At 44.3% G+C, this 21,169-nt stretch overlaps 1 protein-coding gene across 2 annotated transcripts in view; it reads right to left on the reverse strand.

The window, feature by feature from the left end:
- PKIA (cAMP-dependent protein kinase inhibitor alpha) overlaps window positions 1-14,949 on the reverse strand; it is a 61,147-nt gene extending 46,198 nt beyond the window's left edge. Inside the window, exon 1 of one of the 2 annotated variants that reach the window (XM_075920487.2) lies at window positions 14,505-14,949. The gene's annotated coding sequence lies outside the window, so the exon portion shown is untranslated. The remainder of the gene's footprint in view (window positions 1-14,504) is intronic. The other variant, XM_075920486.2, reaches the window with a different exon arrangement.
- Window positions 14,950-21,169: the final 6,220 nt, after the last annotated feature.

Here is a 21,169-nt window from a genome sequence, read left to right on the forward strand (position 1 = left end):
TTTTATATTCATGTACCTACACTGATGTTAATGTAGTTATCTTTGAAATTATCTGCTGTAGAAGAGCAGAGCAGATTTATTGTTTCTGAGTATCATAAGTATTGGATGCATTTTTTAAAAATTGTCTTGAACCAATAAAACCACTCTCCCCCCAAGGCCTCAGATTTGGTTAGGTCACTATTATTTGATAAAATTAAGGCCACAAATGAGAACATACATTTGTCTAACATGAAATAAACCACTTTCAATTAACTTAAATGGATAAAGTGTGGGATTTAAATTCTCATTAGCTCTACCTACATGCTCAAGTTTTGAAGAGGGGATGCATATTTAACTGTTAATTTCACAAAGAAAACTTTGCCCTTAAGACTGCTGTCTGATCAAGAGACATGGCTGTGCATCTTGAGTTGATCTTGAGACACAGGGCGAAGTGTGTCAATGTAAATGAGATTAGGAGATAGGTTTAAAACACACTCATAATAAGTGCACATTGGTCTGTGAGCCTATTGTTAGGTATTTAATTGAAGCCGGTCCACAGAAAGCACACAAAATGAACAGGAATCAATTAAAAGAAAGTGGTCCAGATTTTTTTTTTTTAAACAAAGTGCAGAAATTCCATGAGGATATGAGAAGAAATAAGAAAGTAAGGTCTCTTAATAAAACCCAAGATCTCACATTGAGGTCTCTTTTATAGGATATGACAAAGGCTTTGCTATTTAGCTTAACATGATTTTGAAAAGAATCAAGAAGATAGGCCATAGATGTGAATATGTAGCATGCACACATGTGCATCCCTCTACAAATGGTGTGGAACTTTCTTCTCAGTTCTTTCAAAAATTGGGTCGGGGGAGAAGTCTGAACCAGAGATGCTAAATAGGTTTGGGTTGCAAAGGCTTTTTTCTTTGGAGGATAAAGTGTACATGGTTTTCAGACAGACAGAATTCATTCAGGCAATGATGTCAAAGAATAGCAGTTTACCCGTAATTTTTTTTTAAGTGTCTAGCTACACCTTATTGTGGAAAGCTTTTTTCCCTTGAGCTTTTTTTAAACATCAAATTATAATTGTTGCTGCTTGTTTCACTTTCATTTTCTTATGCTTTATGACTTGAGAAGTAAGACAGTAAGTTTCTGACTGCGCCCTATTTACTTGTGTGTTATCTCTTCACACTAGCAGGTATGTCTACACTACAGAGTTGTCGGAAAAACGGCCATTTTTCTGACAAAACTTGAGGAACATCCACACTTCAACTGCATTCTTCCACAAGAAAATCAAAAGAACTAAAGGGTTTTTCCAGCATTGGTAATCTTCAGTCTACAAGGAAGAAGCCTTTTTGTGAAAGAACTCTTTTGAAAAAAGGCATGTGTGGACAGGGAAGAGGGAGTGCTTTCGGAAGAAGAGGAAAGAGGAAAAAGCATAGGTGCCCTGGTGGCCATTCCGTCCATAGCAATCACAGCTTACATGCGAGAGAGCGTCTATTCAGTCTGGACGCTCTTTCGAAAAAGCAGATTGCTTTTTTCAATGCACTTTTACAGTATGGACGCTCTTTTGGAAGAAGTTTTTTCAGAAGCTCTCTTCCAAAAAAAAGCTTCTTCCAAAAGAAGCCTGCAGCCTAGGCATAGCCGCAGAGAGCACTCTTATTAAGTTGTTCCTATTCTAGAAAATTTCAGAGCAACGAAATTCTAGTCTTAAGAAAATTTGGGTAATTGAGTGGATAATTAAACTTTAAATATCACTTGAATTTCAGGGGATATGGGAAAATGTTGAAAGGTAATTATACTAATGTGCTGTCTACAACAAAAAGTTTGCTAAAAATACATTGAATTCAAAATAGGCAAATTTGTACTGAACTTGAGTGCAGACAGTATAAAAGATGACCAAAGTTGTCATTGCCCAACACAGAAAGCTGATCCTTTCAAATGTTCCAAGACACAAAAATATAATCACAAGCATTTAATCACAAGGGATTTAAGGTGAGTAGTAATGCAAGCCAAACAAAAATGCATGGAATTAAACTATCAGTAATAAAAATGAAGTAGGTAACAAAGTGATACATTCAGTGTATATATCTCAAGTTAACACACACTATAAACATTCAAAAAGTCTCCTATTGGGGAGCCATGAATAGGGTCATGAAGACTGATTCCACCTTTAACATAAAAATTCAATCTCAGAAAAATTCTCAGAGCTAACTTAACCTTGAAAAGCTTGATATAAAAAGTCTTTAAAGCTCACTTACAGTGGGTGCTGAAGTCACTTCAGACAAAAAATGATCTTAAGGTAATAGGAAATGAGTTCCAAAAGGGTTTTCAGCTGTTCTGTCAGGTCCGTATTAATGTGGTGTTTTCAGAAGACCTTAACCTGACTTGCCAAAACAGCTGATAGATGTGTACATGGAGGGAGCTAGTTTGCCAAAACAGCTGATAGATGTGTACATGGAGGGAACATCCACACTGGGTCAGACTGGCCACTGTCAGATAGGACCATTGGTACCAGATGATTAACAGACAGGGCAATTTTCAAGTGACCTATCCCCTGATATCCAGTCTCAGCTTCTCTTAAAGGTGAAATTTAGGAATACAGGCAGTCCGACTTACGCGGATCCGACTTATGTCGGATCCGCACTTACCAACGGGGCTCTCTCGCCCCGGAGGTCAAGGTGGCAGATTGCTGCCTGCGAGCTCCAGGGCGAGAAAGCCCCGTTCGTAAGCTGCTCCCGGTGCCTGTGGTCTGCTGGGGACTGTCCCCAGCAGACCACAGGCACTGGGACTGAAGCCGCAGCCGCGGCGGGGTCCCTCGCCTCTGAGACTTTGCCAGAGCAAAGCCTCAGAGGCGTGGCACTCCGCTGCCACTGCGGCTCTGCTCCCCGTGTCCCTGGTTTGCTGGGGGGGGGGGGGCAGCTAGTGTGCCCGTGCCCCCGCCCCCCCCCAGCAGACCAGGCTTTTGTTGTGGACCCTGGGGCAGAGCAGCTGGGGCGCTGCCGATTGGTCCTGCAGCGCCGCTCTGGGCACTACTGGACCAACCCAGCAGCACCCCAGCTGCTCTGCCCCAGGTCCTGATTCAGCCGCTGCTGGTCAGTTTCAGCAGTGGCTGAATCAGGACGCCTGGGGCAGAGCAACTGGGGTGCTGCTGGGTTGGTCCAGTAGCGCCAAGGAGCGAGGAGCGGTGCTACTGGAGCAACCCAGCAGTACCCCAGCTGCTCTGCCCCAGGCGTCCCCAAGTCAGCCGCTGCTGAAACTGACCAGCGCTGACTACAGGAAGCCTGAGGCAGAGTTGCTCTGCCCCAGGCTTCCTGGAATCAGCCGCTGATCAGTTTCAGCAGCAGCTGACTTGGGGACGCCTGGGGTTCTTAAGTTGAATCTGTATGTAAGTCAGAACTGGCGGTCAGTTTCAGCAGCGGCTGAATCTGGACGCCAGTTCTGACTTACATACAGATTCAACTTAAGAACAAACCTACAGTCCCTATCTTGTACGTAACCCGGGGACTGCCTGTACATAGAACATGAAATTGTGTAAAACGGCCCGAGTTGGGATGGAACAATGTACGCAGTTTTCAGCAACAGTTGGAAGCCAGTGGCTCAGTGCCATGAAATTGGCCTTGGCTGTATGAAATAAATAAATAAAAAAAAAGCACACATTTATCTGGGTCACGGATTAGGTTCAGATGCCTCCATCTCTCCACAGACTTTTGCTACCAGTGACACTGATTTAGAACCTCCCTCTCCTAACCTAATCCTCTGCTAACCCAATCATTACCTAGTGTCATGAATTGACCTAGAGTTCAGGAAAATGGCAAAGTGATATATTGCTGGTTAAAGAAGATCCGGTCTGCCATCCCCCAATACAATGACCAGTTGTGAGGCTCTAGATCATATTTCCTGGATTGCATGTCTGCAATAGGGATGTACAATCTCATTTAATTAGTTAGCCTGTGAAACAATCTTTAACTAGTTAATTGATTAAACAGGGGTGAGCGGGGACTGGACCAGCCCCCACTCTGTGGGCATGGGCTATTCCAGCCTGGCTGTTTCTGGCCCAGGCTGGGAGTCAGCAATCCCCAGGGCTGCTCCTGGGCAATGGTTAACCGTTACTTGGAAAGCATCACTGTTAAGGGTGATGCTAACTGGTTAACCAGTTACCCATTCACATCCCTAGCTTGCAGTCACAATCTCCTTCCACTAGGAGAAAAAGGATGACTAGAAACATCTCATGAGATGGAACCCACTTCCACATCCATCGGGAACCAAAGGCTTCACGTCAGAAGGCAGACACTGATGCAAACAGACACAGAAATCCTTCAAAAAAGTGCAGACACACCCAAGGGAAAAGCCTAAGACTAAGATTCAGCAGCCATATGAGAAGCAGAATAATACCAAGGATAAAGGCTCCTGACAATGCATAGTTGAGATCCAATGGAGAGCTGCAATAATGGCTCATTAAACACTAGTCTCCCGCAGAGCTCTTTTGTTGACTAATCAAAAGCAACTCACATTTAGAGGACAGCATTTTCATTTTGCAGAAATGATGAACCATTGTTCTGCAAAGGACAAACTAATCAAATCCCTCCAAAACAAAAGCACATCTTTTAATGTTTATACTAAGTAGCTAATGCTTAGGAATGAGAATGCTGGAAAATGAATTACTAGAAAATAAAGGTTCTGCAAGCCAAATTATGCCCTAAATGGCATCAGTATTGCCACCCCTAAGCATTCAAGAGTCAGGATCACTCAAAATAACCAAACTGTTTCCAAATAAAGTGTGTGTGTGTGTGTATGTATATATATATATATATAAAATTTAATTTTCTTCGGGTATGATCACATTTTCAAGGTTTTCTGTGCAGCCACATGGCTACAAGTTTACCTTTCTTTAAAAAAAAAAAACAAAAAACAAAAAAAACAGATTTTCATAAATCATATGACTCCAAGACATGGGACTTGAAGAAAAACACCACATATCATAAGAATTAGGGATGTAAGGCTATCTACACCACGGAGCTATTTTGGGATACCTCCAATATCTAGAAATAGCTATTCCACGTCTTAAGAGCAAGCCAGTTATATCAAAATATAACAGACTCGCTATTTCAATGTCCTTCCCTGTAAAGCTCATTGAACGAGGGTTAAGAGACATTTTGGAATACAGTGGAGTCCAAATTAACCCACACCTGGTAATCCGACACTCTGCTTTATCCGACCCTGCAGCTAGCTGGCCAGGCGACCCGAGCAGAGGGCGTTCTGGAAGGCTCCGTTTGATGGTCAACCTACCATGTCTCTGTCCCTCTCTCCTTTAAGGATCAGCCACATGCAGCCTCTGAGTCTCTGGGCCTCTTGGGGCCATGTGCACTCCTTGCTGGGGGCCGTGTGCACTGTTTACTTCTGCTGTTTACCTCAGAGTTTTCCCACCTCTGGTGTCCACCTCAGACATTCTCCTGCACTCACTCAGGGAAGGGATAGCACTTTAACAGTTTAGGGAACCAAAAGGGAAATCCTATCTTACTAATCTATTAGAGTTTTTTGAAGGGGTTAACAAACATGCGGACAAGGGGGATTCAGTAGATCTAGTATACTTGGATTTTCAGAAAGCCTTTGACAAGGTCCCTCAACGGCTCTTGTGTAAATTACATGGCCATGGGATAAGAGGGAAGGTCCTTTCTTGGATTGAGAACTGGTTAAAAGACAGGAAACAAAGGGTAGGAATAAATGGTAAATTTTCAGAATGGAGAGGGGTAACTAGTGGTGTCCCCCAAGGGTCAGTCCTGGGACCAATCCTTTTCAACTTATTCATAAATAATCTGGAGAAAGGGGTCAGCAGTGAGGTGGTAAAGTTTGCAGATGATACCAAACTGTTTAGGATAGTCAAGACAGAAGCAGACTGTGAGGGACTCCAAGAAGATCTCACCAAACTGAGTGATTGGGCAACAAAATGGCAAATGAAATTTAATGTGGATAAGTGTAAAGTAATTCACATCGGGAAAAATAACCCAAACTATACGTACAGTATGATGGGGGCAACTTTGGCTATGACAAATCAGGAAAGAGATCTTGGTGTTATCATGGACAGTTCTCTGAAAACTTCCACACAGCGTGCAGCGGTGGTCAAAAAGGCAAATAGGATGCTAGGAATTAAGACAGGGATAGAAAATAAGACCCAGAATATCTTACTGCCCCTGTATAAAACTATGGTATGCCCACATCTTGAATTCTGTGTACAGATGTGGTCCCATCACCTCAAAAAAGATATTTTGGCCTTGGAAAGGGTTCAGAAAAGGGCAACTAACATGATTAGGGGTTTGGAACGGGTCCCATATGAGGAGAGGTTAAAGTGACTGGGACTTTTCAGTTTAGAAAAGAGGAGACTGAGGGGGGATATGATAGAGGTATATGAAATCATGAGTGGTGTGGAGAGGGCGGATAAAGAAAAGTTATTTATTAGTTCCCATAATAGAAGAACTAGAGGACACCAAATGAAATTAATGGGTGGCAAGTTTACAACTGATAAAAGAAAGTTCTTCTTCACACAGAGTGTAGTCAACCTGTGGAACTCCTTGCTAGAGGAGGCTGTGAAGGCTAGGATTATAATAGAGTTTAACGAGAAGCTAGATAATTTCATGGAGGTTAGGTCCATAAAAGGCTATTAGCCAGGGCATAAAATGGTGTCCCTGGCCTTTGTTTGTCAGAGGCTGGAGAGGGATTGCAGGAGACAAATCGCTTGATCATTGTCTTCAGTACACCCTCTCTGAGGCACCTGGTGCTGGCCACTGTCGGCAGACAGGCTACTGGGCTGGATAGACCTTTGGTCTGACCCAGTACGGCCGTTCTTATGTTATGTAAAAAACATCATTAACAGGTGAGAAAGAACACATCCATTTTAACTCTCCCCTTGCTCCTCCTTTGCCTCCAACAAGTCCCATTGTTCGCTGCTGGTACATATCTATCAAGTAAATGTGGCAGTTATTCTGGGCTTCCATACTTTCTTATGCATGTAGTGGCTTGATGTGAAGATGATAGAGTGTGTGGCACTTAGGAAATGCTGCGCACTCTAAGGAGGAAATGCACATCCTACTCCCCACTTAGTTTCTTCATTACTGTTTTTCACCATGCTAGCTGAACCATGACTTTGCCTCAGAGCACACTCTGGTACCACCATACTCAGTAAAACCATGAGGAGGGCCTTACCAAATTTACATTCCATTTTGATCAATTTCACAGTAACAGGATTTTTAAAATGATAAAATGTCATGATTTCAACTATTTAAATCTGAAGTTTCAGTTTATAATTGTAGGAGTCCTGACCCAAAGGAGGAGTGGAGAGGGCTGTTACAAGGTTATAGGGGAGGTGAGGTTGCAGTACTGCTAACCTTACTTCAGGACAGTTGTCTTCAGAGGTTGGTCAGCAACTGCCACTCTCTGGCCACCCAGGTCTGAAGGCAGTGCATGTAAGGGTAGCAATAATGCAACCCCCTCAATCAACTTCCTTTTAAGCCAGGATCCCCAGTTTGAGAAATCTAAAGAGTATAGGTTAATTCCCCCCCACCACCACCTATCCAGGTGATGAACTGTGATGCGCTTATGCCTCCAATGTATGCCACCTCTATTTTTATAGAAATCATGCCCATTTTTCAAGCCGAGCTGCCTCCTCAGATCACGTATTATCCATGCATCTCTCATGTCAGACATTGGCTTTACAAACCTTTACAAATAAAGGTTACTTAAAATTCAATATTCTATATTTAGACATGACACTTTCTTCTTAGTGTTACACACTGAGTCAGCCTCTTAAGAGGCTAACATTTTCACATGCTCCATTTCTCACATGGAGTGGTAGACTAGTTCTTATAGTATATGTAGCTTAACAAAAAGAAGGTTATGGAGTGACTTGGTAACAGTCTATAAATACCTACACGGGGAAACAAATGTTTGATAATGGATTCTTCAGTGTAGCAGAGAAAGGCATAACACGATCCAATGGCTGGATGCTAAAGCTAGACAAATTCAAAATGGAAATGAGTTGTACATTTTTTAACACACTTAATTACTGGAACAAGTTATCAATAGTTGCACTGGATTCTTCAACACCAGCAATCTTTAAATCAAGACTTCATGTTTTTCCTAGAAGGTCTGTGCTAACATTACTTGGTCCATATTATTTTAAGGACTCAGACAGGTGGTTAGACTGAATGGAATCTACATATTAACCAATTTTGCTCCATTTTGTCTTTCCTCTCACTGTATTTAAGCCCACAAACACCAAATCAGCTCATGAATAATGCAATCATATAATTATACTACATCCAAAAAGATATGAAACAAAAAAGATTTAAGACAGAACTTTCCTCTTGGTCTCCCAGGTCATAAATGGCCATATTTTATGCTTTTAAAGATTTTATACATTTGCAAAATACAGCCTTTTTGAAAGCCTCCTTTATTGCTTCAGCACAGCATTCTACCATTGTCAGTCATATTGCATCATAATTTTTAAAAAGAAATAAAGCATTATGGCCTTAATTCTGCTGTGAACTCAGATGGGCAGATTTCTTGCAGCCACCTGGAGTGCCACTGGCTTCAACTGTCATATGGTGATCAGGGCCTATAAACAACAAATATTCTTCTAAACAGTTTCTGCCAAATGACCAACAGGTAAATGGAGTTCTTGAAGCTAGGCCATAATTAAGCCTTTACCTCTGCTCATCCATCCATAATATCCTCTCTTAGAAGCTCTGACCAATAGGATACATGATGTTAAACCTCATTTGAACTAAGTGTTAGAAAGAGAAAGGAGGAGTTTGGGGGAGGAGAGTTAACAATCTGTGTTATTTTAAAACAGCAGGTGGTGAGCTCTTTTTCCAATGGTTATTTGTTCACCTTAAGTGTAAAATGGTGATTCCTGGGAGAGGTACACTAAACAGATAAGCACATTTTAAAATTATATATTAAACAAGTATGTATAATCATATTAGGGACTGGAGCTTTGAGACACTCTACAGGATACCTAGGGTTGCCAAGGTAACTTAGATTCCGTCAAGAATCTTTTAGTATTGGCTTTAGAACAAGATCAAGGTTAAGACAGCTGAAGACAGAACACTACTGGAAGAGGGCATACTTGCTTACAGCTTGAGATGCAATTGAATCTCAAATCCCATAGTTTTTTCAGAATCTGCTACTTTACACACTCCACAAATAGTGATGATTTAGCAGCTTAGAAACCTACAAAAGCAGAGATGCTGTCACACAGTCTGGAGTGGCTCAGAACCATGAAGGCCATCCTCAGGACAAGCTGCTGAAAAGCAGGGCAGATACCTTAAACTGGTGGAATGTTCTACTGGACTGAAAGTCCTGGAGCACTCTGACAGTTTTACTATGGAATCACAGATAGTCCCCTCCTTGAGCACTCCAATCAGCACTTAATTTGTAATAAGAGGTGCCATGGTGTAAGTAAATTTTTCTACATTCATAACTGATGCAGCCAGCCCAGAGTTAGCAGGACTATCAAGACTAGAGGTGCTGGGGCTCTATCCTGGCAAGCTCTGGCACAAATTAATCATTGGCTCCACTCTATCTTGATATCCAGGCAAGATGACAGTGATAAATAGTCATTTACACCAAAGATCACAAAGTATTCAGGTTGCTCCTAGTCCCAAGAGACCAGATAGTTCCCCAGGTCAATTTGCACCTGAAATCTCACAAAGATAACGTAGCCAATTCTGTAGTTAACTAAAATGTTTATTAACCAGGAAAAAGAAATGAGAATGATTTACACCAGGCAAGCAAATACATGCAAATGAGTTTCAGTCCGTGATCCAAAAGATGATAGAGTTGTAGAAATCTATGAATTCAAAAGGTCTTTCAGGGCTAACCCACACAAACAATTTAGGCATCTATTTTCTTGTATTTACAAATCTTCATGCCTGAAAGTCCGAACTGCACTAAAGAGATTCAATTTCTCATTGTCAGGGATCTTTACTCCCTCCACTCCAGAGTCTGAACTCATCAGATGAATTTATGCATAGATTTCTCCTTCCTGGAGAGCATTAGGAATGTGTCAAAGCTCTCTGCTTTGATGCTATGAAATACCTTCCACAGGCTATCTTGTACAAAGACAAGCCCTTTACCCGAATTAATGAGGTTTACAAAACAAACACTCAATATGAATTTACACTAAGGATGTGAATGGTTATCTGGTAAGCCTCACCCTAACTATGCAAGAACAGAGTGCTGGGTGCAGAGTCTGGGCATGAGGCAGATGAGGGATGCTTACCTGGTTCTGTGCTTCCCACCCCACTGGTTCCAAGATTGCCCTCTGTTGTTCCCATAGGTTGTGATACCAGCCAAATGGGAGCAATGGGGAAAAGCCTCCAGGCAAGCAGTTTCCTGTGTTGCTGTTCCCCAACCAGTCCACAAGGCTTGGTCCCTCCTGCAGCGGGAAGCTGGCGCTGCACCCTTGTAGGTCTGTGTGGAGGGAGCTGGAACGCTAGCACAGACTCCGCGCTACAGGGAAGGAGTGAGCCCCAAGCCTGTGGCCTACTTAAAACATGGTCACAGACAGGGGTGTAAAATCCCAGTTATTCAGTAACTGGTTAAAGGTTAATTTGACAAACATTTAATTGGTTTACTGATTAAATAGGATATGGGCTGGGGACCACTTCAGCTCAGCTGTAGCAGCCCCCCGCCCTGCACTGGACCTGTCACCGGCTCCCAGCTTCCAGCTCCCACCAGAGCATCCCATGTCCACGGGGCACCCACGCTCCCCACGAACAGAGGCTACTCCAGACAAGAGCTGGAATACCCCCATACCCAGAACAGGCAGGGAGCTGGTCCAGCCCCCCACCAGTTACCAGTTAACCTTTCACATGCCTAGTTGTGGACCACACTTTGAGAACCACTAGTCTACTCAGAGCATGACTACTGGATTGGGCATCACGGAAGATACAGCTAGAGGAGAAGATTCTGCCACCACACTTATATTTCTTAGCGTACCCACTCCAAATGTGAGAGCTGCAGCTCTAAATCCAATTTTTTTTGTTGAGAAAAGAAAAAAAAACCCCAAACACAAAAACAAAAACCCCCTACACAAAGAAAGAGTCACGGTCCCTTTAAATCCCCAGCTACAGAGTCATGTCCTGCCTTCCCGCCAAACCCCGGGGCCAACCCCCTGCTCCCTCGGCGCAGGGAAACCCCTACGCCCTACTAAGCTCTCTTGCGGCGCAGGGAAGCCGCCGCGCTCCTCCTCCAGGGCCGACACCCCCTCCCACAGCGTGCCTGGCATGCCAGCCCACTTCCAGTTTTAGGGCGTGGGGCCCTCTTAGGCACGGGGCCCGATTCAGGGGAATCGGTCGAATCAGCCTAAAGCCAGCTCTGCCTCTGCCTGATGTGCAGCAGGAATTTCAACTGACATTTCACACAGTGTTAGTGAGTCCTCTCACCACTAAGATGTGTATGTCTCAGTATCCTTTTAAAGCTTTTCCACTATGTGTAAATGATCACTAACAAACAGCTCCTCAAAACTGACTCTGCTAACCGCTGGGCTATGGAGTCAATCCCCACTTTTTTGTGCCTCAGTGATTTAAGTATTTTACACTGTACAGAATAACTTCAAACAGGGGAGATTGAGAGAGAACTACTCTAGCATGTCCCATAGCCTAATTGTTAGGGCACTAAGATAAGCAATGGAAGACTTGCCTTCAAATACTGCTTCATTCCAGGCAGAATGCTGTGTTAATATGTGACTACTGATGTCTTTCAATACTATGTAAACATAAAATGGAAAAATATTGCAATGTGTTCTCTTCAGCAGTAAGGATGCAAGCAACTAGTCGACTACCAGATAAGCCTAGAGGCTGCAAGGGGGAAGGGGAGAGCAGAGAGAGCAAGGAGCTGGTTTTGGGGCAGCCAGCTTAAAAGCCCTTCCTCCCGTGGTTGCCCATAGTGCTTTGGGAACCCAGGTTAGCCAGCCGGATCAGCTGCTGCTCCTCCACAATCCCTACCCCCCCCCTTGCAACGCAGGGGAACTCTGGGTCAGCCAGAGCAGTCCTACTCCCTCGCCTGCAACCTGAGCAGTTCTCTCCTTGCCTACAACAGGACCACCAGCTGGCCAGAGGAATTCCCCCACCCCTTCTTCCCAGTATGTCGTGAATGGAACCACTCCAGTTGTGGAACCCCAGCCACACTGTTAATGAGTTAAATATTTACAACTATATCATTTATCCAGTTAGCTTTTTAAATATGAGAGTTTTGAAAGGGATACCTTAGAAACTAAATTAATGGGTCATACTTAATGCAAGTTATTCACAGCCAATACTTGGGTCAGTTGAATTCATTTCTAATATGGCTGTTAACCAATCACTGTGTTGGCCTTGGAGAGGGTTCAGAAAAGGGCAACTAAAATGATTAGGGGTTTGGAACAGGTCCCATATGAAGAGAGGTTAAAGTGACTGGGACTTTTTAGTTTAGAAAAGAGGAGACTGAGGGGGGATATGATAGAGGTCTATAAAATCATGAGTGGTGTGGAGAGGGCAGATAAAGAAAAGTTATTTATTAGTTTCCATAATAGAAGAACTAGAGGACATCAAATGAAATTAATGGGTAGCAGGTTTAAAACTAACAGAAGAAAGTTCTTCTTCACACAGCGTGTAGTCAACCTGTGGAACTCCTTGCCAGAGGAGGCTGTGAAGGCTAGGACTATAACAGAGTTTAAAGAGACGCTAGATAATTTCATGGAGGTTAGGTCCATAAAAGGCTATTAGCCAGAGGATAGAAATGGTGTTTGTCTGTTTGTCAGTCTGGAGAGGGATGGCAGGAGACAAATCGCTTGATCATTGTCTTCGGTCCACCCTCTCTGGGGCACCTGGTGTTCGCCACTGTCGGCAGACAGGCTACTGGGCTAGATGGACCTTTGGTCTGATCCAGTACACCTGTTCTTATGTTCCCAAACCAATGAATCCATTAGTGTGCCCTGAAACTCTAGGCTTTCTGCTCTAGTCTCTATATCAGTGCTAAATCCATCATCCCAGAAAGAGAGGAAACCTAAATTATTTCCTACACTTTTTAATCTAATTACAATAGTATCTAGAGTACTCAACCATAGCAATCATTAGACAAACGTAAGGCAACAGGCCAAATCAAGGGCCTTTCATTTGAAAATATAAATAAAATTGCAGTTTGAACTTCTATCATCTTCTTCTCAGAAATGCCTCTTTTCCGAAATAAAAAACTCGCACTCCCTCTTAGTCCCCCACAAACATCTTTTGTTTCCTCTTCCAACCCACATAGAGTTGCTCATCAGTAGTTCCCATAGTCTGTTCCCAGTTTAATGATCTGTCTCTGCATACATCTCTTTATTTGAACAAAGATTCTTGTTTGGGGCATATTTTGATCAGAACAGAACAAATATAGGCTCGCTCACTCACTCTCACGATTTTCTCCCTTGACTCAATTTTTTGAAAAAAAAAAAAAAAAAGGTCTACCTGTATTCCACAAGCAAGATACAACATCAATAGCAAAGCTGCAATATGGCTGTACTAAAAGGAACAAGATTGGCTGCTCTCACTCTTCCAAAAGGTATATAGGGTCAAGCAGCAGGTCACCAGCCTTTTCGTCTACTGAACCTAGCATTTGTTTCAGGTATCCTACATTTTACCTTGATGTTTGGGATAAAAAAATATGATTAAAAGACAGGGAAGAGCAGCAGAATCCCTCCTGTAACTTTACAACATTGGGTTTTTGGGTACTTTCCGAATTTAGGAAATCAAACCAAGAAACCAACGTCTAAGGTTCCTTTCTATTCGAACATTAGAACTGCTGTTTCCCATCACCAGGGAAATTTAAAAGCAGCCTTGCGAAAGCCCTAGAAACAACAGCAACAAGGAACAATCCCGCACCTGTGGCAGGGAGGGGCTAGATGCTCCAATAGGTCTTTTACCTTCAATGTCTTTGATCAATGGGAAACCAAATGAATAACGTTTCCTCAAGAGCCGCTAGCTTGTGACCAGCAGCCCTGCTGAGAAGCGGGGGATTTGGCATCAAACATCCCACCTTCTGGCGCAAAAGAATCCATGTTTCGATTGGAGGGATTGTCTGTTGCCGGAGGGACGTGACAAATTAACCAAACAACAGCGCCAGGCACTTGCCAGCCGGCGGCTCCTCAGCCAAACCCGCCCAGCGTTCCTTGGACACTTGGGGGGCTCACACCCGGCAGCTTCGGCCGCCTCGAGGGAAGCCCCCCCCCGGGCCTGGCAGCTCGCGGCCCCTTTGAGCGTCTGGAGCCGAGCCGCGGCTGGCTCAGGGACCCCCGGGCGGGCAGACTGCAGGGCGCTGGGCCCGGCTGAGGGACACGCACTCTGGGGGAGAGAGGGGCGGCGTGGCCCGCTGCTGCTCGGAGCCGCCGGCTGCCTCCTCCCGAGGCCACGCGGCGGCGAGCCCCGAGTAGGTCCCAGGCGCGCGCTCGCCGCTCGCGGAAAGGCTCCGTCCCCCCCAGTTCGCGGGAGTGGCCACCAGCCGCCACCACTCACCTGCCCGGCGACCGGCTCAGCGCATCGTCCGCCCGCGCGCCCTGCTGCTGCTGCGTCGGGCGCCCCGCGGCGGCCACAGCTCGGGGTGGGGGGTCTGGGCGCGCCTCACGCTCTCCTGCCGCGCCCCGCAGCCCAGCACCCGCGGAGGCGCCCAAAATTCACAGCGCTCCGGCGGCATGAAGTCATCCTCCTCCGCCGCCCCCTCCCCCGGACCGCGGCACTCGCAGCCAGCCGCAGGGAGGAGCGGCGGGCCGGCTCTACACCGCTGACAGGGCGCGAGGCTCGCTCTTCCCCCTGCCCGGCGGGCTGCGCTGCAGAGCGCGCTAGTGACAACGCGAGAGCCGCCCCCCACCCCGGAGGGTGCAGGCTCGTGGGGGCTGGCGGCGGTGCCTAGCAGCCGCGCCCCCCCCCCGGCTTGTGCTGCCGGATGGGCTGCTCCGTGCCGCGAGATCGCTCCCCTCCCGAATTCCCCTCTCCTAGCTCTGGAGCGGGAGGGCGGGGACTGCCGCGTTCGTGCCAGCTGGGTTGCACTAGTGTGGATTCGGGGTAGGAGGTCCGCACCTGCTAAACTGCACCCTTCTGCCTATCCTGGAAAGTCGCTGTGGTCTTATCTCCGGCTCGCTGCAAGCCTAGGGCCACTACTAGGCAAGAATTGGGGGAGAGGCACCGCATTGCTGCTTTCTGTGCCACTATTTCAATGTGTTTGGCTCTTCCCATGGAAAGCCTCCGCCTGTCTCCCAGGAAGAGATTTTTGTATTGGAGGAACATCACTTATGTTGCTTCTTTGTGCAGCACTATGCATTCCAAAGGATGCCCAAGCATCTAATAAAACGTGCACGAAACAACCTAGTTAGAAATGCAGCTGTGTCTTCGGTGGAAGGCAGCAGTTTTGCCAACGTTCTTTTCCTTGCACAATAGAAGTAGAGAGTAGTGAAGAGACATTGTTGGTTAAAATCACCAGACAAATTTCTCTTCATAAAAGTGGCTGGGGAATTTTATGATCCACAAGCAGGATCTATTTCTGTTATTTATAGAGTGTCATATCTTTACATGGCTAATGACAAACTCACTAAAAAGTCCAAGTTCTTGCCACAGAGAGCATAGGATCACATGAACTGATTCCATATGCAGAATAACAGTTCAACAAAAAACCCTGAGGTGTTGTAAAATTTACAACAGGCTGTCCTGTTCAAATATGCGTGTGGCCATATCATCTTCATCTGTGAGCTCTTCAGATTTCACAAGCTAAGCAGGGTCATATCTGGTCAATATTTTGCTGGGAGAACTCCCAAGAAAACACAAGTGCTGTGAGTGCAGGTGTTAATGCTGATTGACAGTGGACTAGTAGCTACTTGATACCCCCAACAAGAGTTTTGGAAAGGAGGTTACTGCTGGAGGTGCCATTTTTCACAGTGGTTAAAGTAGATTGAAATAGGAGTGGGAACTGCTTCCCCCCTTTCCAAGCTAAAAGAGACATGAGAGATCCCATCTCTCTGTTTTTCGTTGATAGTGGGGAAGCTGTTTCCCTATGTCCCCTCTGCCCTCTTGCTCTCCTTCACTTTGATTCCAGATCTTTCAGATGAAAAGTAACTTTAAGACCAGATCTTCCATGTTGTTGAAAATTCCATCTTATCTCTTTGCAAGAACACAAGGTTTAACCTTGCTAAAATCCATTTTGAATTATTATAATCTGCTTTCCTAAGAAGTCCCTCTGTTGTTATTGTTGCAGTTAATTTTCTAGTCTTTCCCTGAAGACTGTTGTGCACTATTTTCAATCAGTGCAGAACAGAATGCATGCCACGTTGTAAAATTGGCTGGATTTCAATTAACGATTCACTGAGCAATTTGAAACACTATAAGTGAGGTGGCTAAACAAACACAATGTATTAGTTATTTTTCTATTTGCATGGAAATGTGAGGCTCTTTCCAAACAGGAAAAAAAAAAAAAAGAAAAAGTTCCTGGCCCAAAACTGTTAAAATACACCAATACCCTTCCATATGACCCCCCACACCCACAACCCAAAGGGAACACCTTCCTAAATTTAAGTCATTTACAGGAAGAATGTCTTATTGGTATCATTTAAAGATATTCAGAGGTTCTAACTGGGACAGAAGAGCCCTTTAAAAGAGCTCAATCCCCAGATTCACAGCTTAACTTTCCAAAGAGATCAACTGCCATTGAGTACCAAAATAAGTGGTATGATTTCTGCATGAAGGATTTCATTACATAGAGTGAACAATTCTTTGGAAAATCTGGCCATAAGTGTGTAGTGGAAATGTAGAAGACAATCGTGAGGTTGAGGAAATTAGGTGGTATACCACAATTGTTCCTTTTGTGCCTGCATTTTCTTACAGGCCTGGATGCTCGAGGCAGCCATTTGTGCTTTTTGCTTCTTACTGTTTTTTGTTATTCTCAAAGAGTTAGTTGTTTGCTCAAGATGGTACAGTGTAGGAATGCACTGTTGACTTTCAACAAGTTCTGGGACAGGCCCCAAGGCCATCCACCTGGCATGGGAGTGTAGGAGCTCTTAGGAAGATCACATAGCTATCTATGCTGAATATTTCACACTTGATAATGCTAATTATTTGGCCTGGAAAAATATGCAGTGTATCAACGATCTTGTTAGGTTCTTAAAAAAAAAAAAAAAAAGGTGCAATTGCTGTAGATCCAACAGTATATAAGTGCCGGGGATATTCCTAACATTGGAACCTTGGTGTAGACCAAAGCTGCAGGAGGTGCTATGCACTGGCCATTGTGGGAGGGTTGAGGGGTATTATCTGTCCGCTGTCTTTCTTCAGGGGCTTCCCGGCAACAGAAGGGACATAGGCATTGCATTTTATTCTGAAGTTTGCTTAGGCTTAATAAGTATTGTATTTTATTCTAAGATTTGCTTAATAAGCATTGTACTTTACTCTGATATTAAGCATTGTATTTTACCTTAATATTTGCTTAGTAAAATCTTTAAGCCTTCACCCAATTTGTATGCTTATTGCCTCTGAATCCCTTAATGAAAGAACCTTTGCCTCTTGGCAATACAAAGTGTCCCAATGGGAGCTGCTGTTTGCTGAGTCCTTTTGAAAATCTGGCCTATCGTAAGTGCTGAGCATTTACCTTGCATGTTCATGTACACTATAAATTTTAAAACCATAAAGAACATATAAACTGCTTGATTAGTAAATAGTTGTGAAAAGCTGATCTAACCACAGAAAATAGATAAAGGTCAAATGTTATCACACTTGCTTGCATTGAATACAAAGTACTATGCAAGTAGCCTCCTTGATTTCAGCTGAATTACGTTTTTGGAGTAGGGCACGGGTTCTCCAATGAGCATTGGGGTTCACCTGCATGGAACTGGTTGCAATAATGTGGAGATGGAATCTGGTGCTGAGACAACAATACAACATTTTAGAAAATATGTGTTTTTGAAATATATGGGTTATAAAAGAGTAAATGATCCTTATAGTCTAGTTTACCTATGACATTTGCAGTGAGCTTGTCCTGGCACCGTGTAAGCACCTATTAACCAGTAGTGACCTGGATAGAGTCTATTTTTGCCTTGGAGTTACCAGTGACCTTCAAACACCTAGAAAAAGCTCACAGTCCCACCTATTGTTGTTGCTTTGCTTTTTGCACTGCTTCACTTCATACTGGGCCTATTTTGTCATGTTTATTCTTGTGTATGTGTCCTGATGCACATTTTTCTGTCCAGGAATGACCTATTTGTGTTGTGTTTGCCTTACTTCTCTCCACTTGTGTTGTCAGTCAGGTGGGCTGCGTCTAGACTGGCAAGTTTTTCCGCAAAAGCAGGTGCTTTTGCGGAAAAACTTGACAGCTGTCTACACTGGCCGCTTGAATTTCTGCAAGAACACTGACGATCTCATGTAAGAAATCAGTGCTTCTTGAATAAATACTATGCTGCTCGCGTTCGGGTAAAAGTCCTTTTGCACAAAAGCTTTTGCGCAAAAGGGCCAATGTAGACAGCTCATTTTTGTTTTGCGCAAAAAAGCCCTGATTGTGAAAATGGCAATCGGGGCTTTTTTGTGCAAAAGCGCATCTAGATTGGTCACGGATGCTTTTGCGGAAAAGTGTACGTGCCAATCTAGACACTCTTTTCCGCAAATGCTTTTAATGGAAAACTTTTCCGTTAAAAGCATTTGTGGAAAATCATGCCAGTCTAGACGTAGCCGTGGAGTACTCCTGATGAGTTCCTGACATGTCTGTGGCTCCACCGATGATGATAACCAGAAGGCTGCTTGCGTGTCTTCTCAATGGTGTACGCCATGTTGATTTATGCATTAATTAACACAGCAGACTTCAAGAGAGCCCCCAAAGACCACAAATCAGATAAGGATAGAAGGTGCCTGGCCAGGTTTGTTATGAGAAGTACAATAATACTTGTCAGTAGATTCTATGCATATGTAATCCATAACAATGGATTGACTCAATCCTGTGAGAGGTCTCACTGCCCCCAGGTCAGACAAAAATTGTCCCCACAAGACACTACTTTATATGCAGGTACAAACATGTTACACATCACTCCTGATGTTGTCAGGTCACCCTCTGATGCTTCTTAGATACCACCTATCACCCACTAACTCATGGTTTGATTAGATCATCTCTATCCATCATGCTGTCATTTTAGACCTTTTTCTGAACCTGGGTCTGTATCTGTGGGGAGTGTGGGTACCACAATCTTTTTAAACAAGCTGGTGGTACCATGTGCTTTCCAGTTCTGGCCAGTACCAATTACTATTCTATACCTGGGCCTATTTCCAGTTAGTAATTTGCACTCTCAGCCCTGTTCATGTCAAGTGCTGTGAACAGGGGCCTGCCTCTTGCTCATAGCTTAGTTTTGCTTTATGTTAGCCATGTTTTGTCCATTGTTAGTGCCTGTGCTACATGGGCTTATGTCATGAAGGGTAATACCTTTTCTGCATGAAAAGATCAAGAAACACCGTGTCCAACTCAAAGGAATTTGAAAATGTGGGAAAACCTGGCTTTGGTCAGTTCCAAACCTGGTCTAACATCGTCTGCTCAGGAAAACTTGGTCTATTAGCCACTTAGTTCTGAGTTTTATCAAATTCTTTTAAAAATAAATTATATTAGGTATTAGAAGATTTACTCAGTGTTGTTTAGGTCCTTAACTTAATTAATTTTTGTTTCTCTTCATTTAAATCATTGCTCTGGGTTGGGGCTGGCAGTTGAGGAGTTCAGCACACAGGCTTCCCAGGGGAGAGACGACTACCTCAGCCTTCTCTCACTGCAGCAGCTTAGGGCCAAATGAGAAGCGCCTCTCTATAGCCGATGCAGGCACAATTGGGGGAGGGCTGCATATCCCCCACCAGCAGAGGCAGGTCCAAGTTTGTCTGCCCCTTGCACTCCCAGATAGAGTGAAGAATGCAGCAAACTGTGCAATTTCCCCTCACTACATGATGAAAGGGAACAGCCCGAAACGTTCCTGAATGAATTGGGGTGGGGAGTAGTGAACCCACACATACCTTCTCTAAAGGATACCTAAAAACTGAGAGGCTTGGGGTGGGGGAGGAGTTCCCCAGCTGCTTGGTGATTCTTTTCTGTATGGTTTTATGAGAAGCAATCCAATTCTAGTCACATCCCATTTTCCTGGTACAACCAAACCTTATGTTGCTTTAAGTTATGATAAGAGGAAGCTGTTTAACAAATTTGGTGGTTCTAGGTCTTACCATTTAGAGGAGTCCTTGAACAAATAGACAGACAAACTCAAATATACAGTAGATCTCATGAATGTATATTAAATACAAAACTAAAAACAAAGAAACATAACAGAAATACAATCTAATAGGGCAGAGGCAAATGCACTGTCAGAGTACTTTCTATGAAGACCACAAAATAGACAACCAGCAGCGGCGGATTTAGGGCAGGGTGAGTGGGGCAGCTGCCCCGGGCCCCGCGCTTCCCGAGGCCCCGCGCATGCGCCTTGGCACCATGGCGCATGCGCTGTGTCAAGGGGGAGCCCTGCGAAATTTTGCTGCCTGGGGCCCTGCAGCGCTGCCCTGGGCCCCACGGCACTCTCATCTGCCCCTGACAACCAGTATACCTAATGCCTATAGAACAAGCAGGAAACTGGAGTAGACACAAAGTGTTAATGGACAGACAGTTACTTCCCTCGCTGTGATAAAGTGACTGACCAGCAACAGCTGAGAGAAGCCTTGAGAACCAGCCCAGTGTCTTTCTCTTTATCCCTTACAAAGAAGAAGAGCTCTGAGGAAGAGGTATTTAGGGAGGAACTTTTCATAGTGTTGGAGGAAGTCGAGGGGTTTTGTGTTGGCAGGGAGCGGTGGTGGGGAGTGACTCAGCATTGACCTGAAGCGAGCAAGTGGTCTAAACTAGAGAAGCAGCAGTGATTATATGGAAGCAGACCCTTGCTACATAATACAGGGTCCTTTGACTGAAACCTATAGGAAAGGGAAATAAAATATACCCAGACACAAAGCAGAATGAGGCCTGTTGAGATTTGAGTTTATTGTGGGGAGCTGAAGGCCTGGGGCAGATTTATTATACTTCCGCTTTTATTAGACTCTTTATTACCCTGGAAAGGGTGGGATTATAAGTGATCTAGTGGAAGAATTTAGTTGTGAAAAGGGGTAAGATGCCCCATGCTCAGATTGATTATTATGGGACACCA

Source organism: Pelodiscus sinensis, chromosome 2 (assembly GCF_052426305.1).
Source record: "Pelodiscus sinensis isolate ZL-2025 chromosome 2, ASM5242630v1, whole genome shotgun sequence".
Classification (NCBI taxonomy): domain Eukaryota; kingdom Metazoa; phylum Chordata; order Testudines; family Trionychidae; genus Pelodiscus; species Pelodiscus sinensis.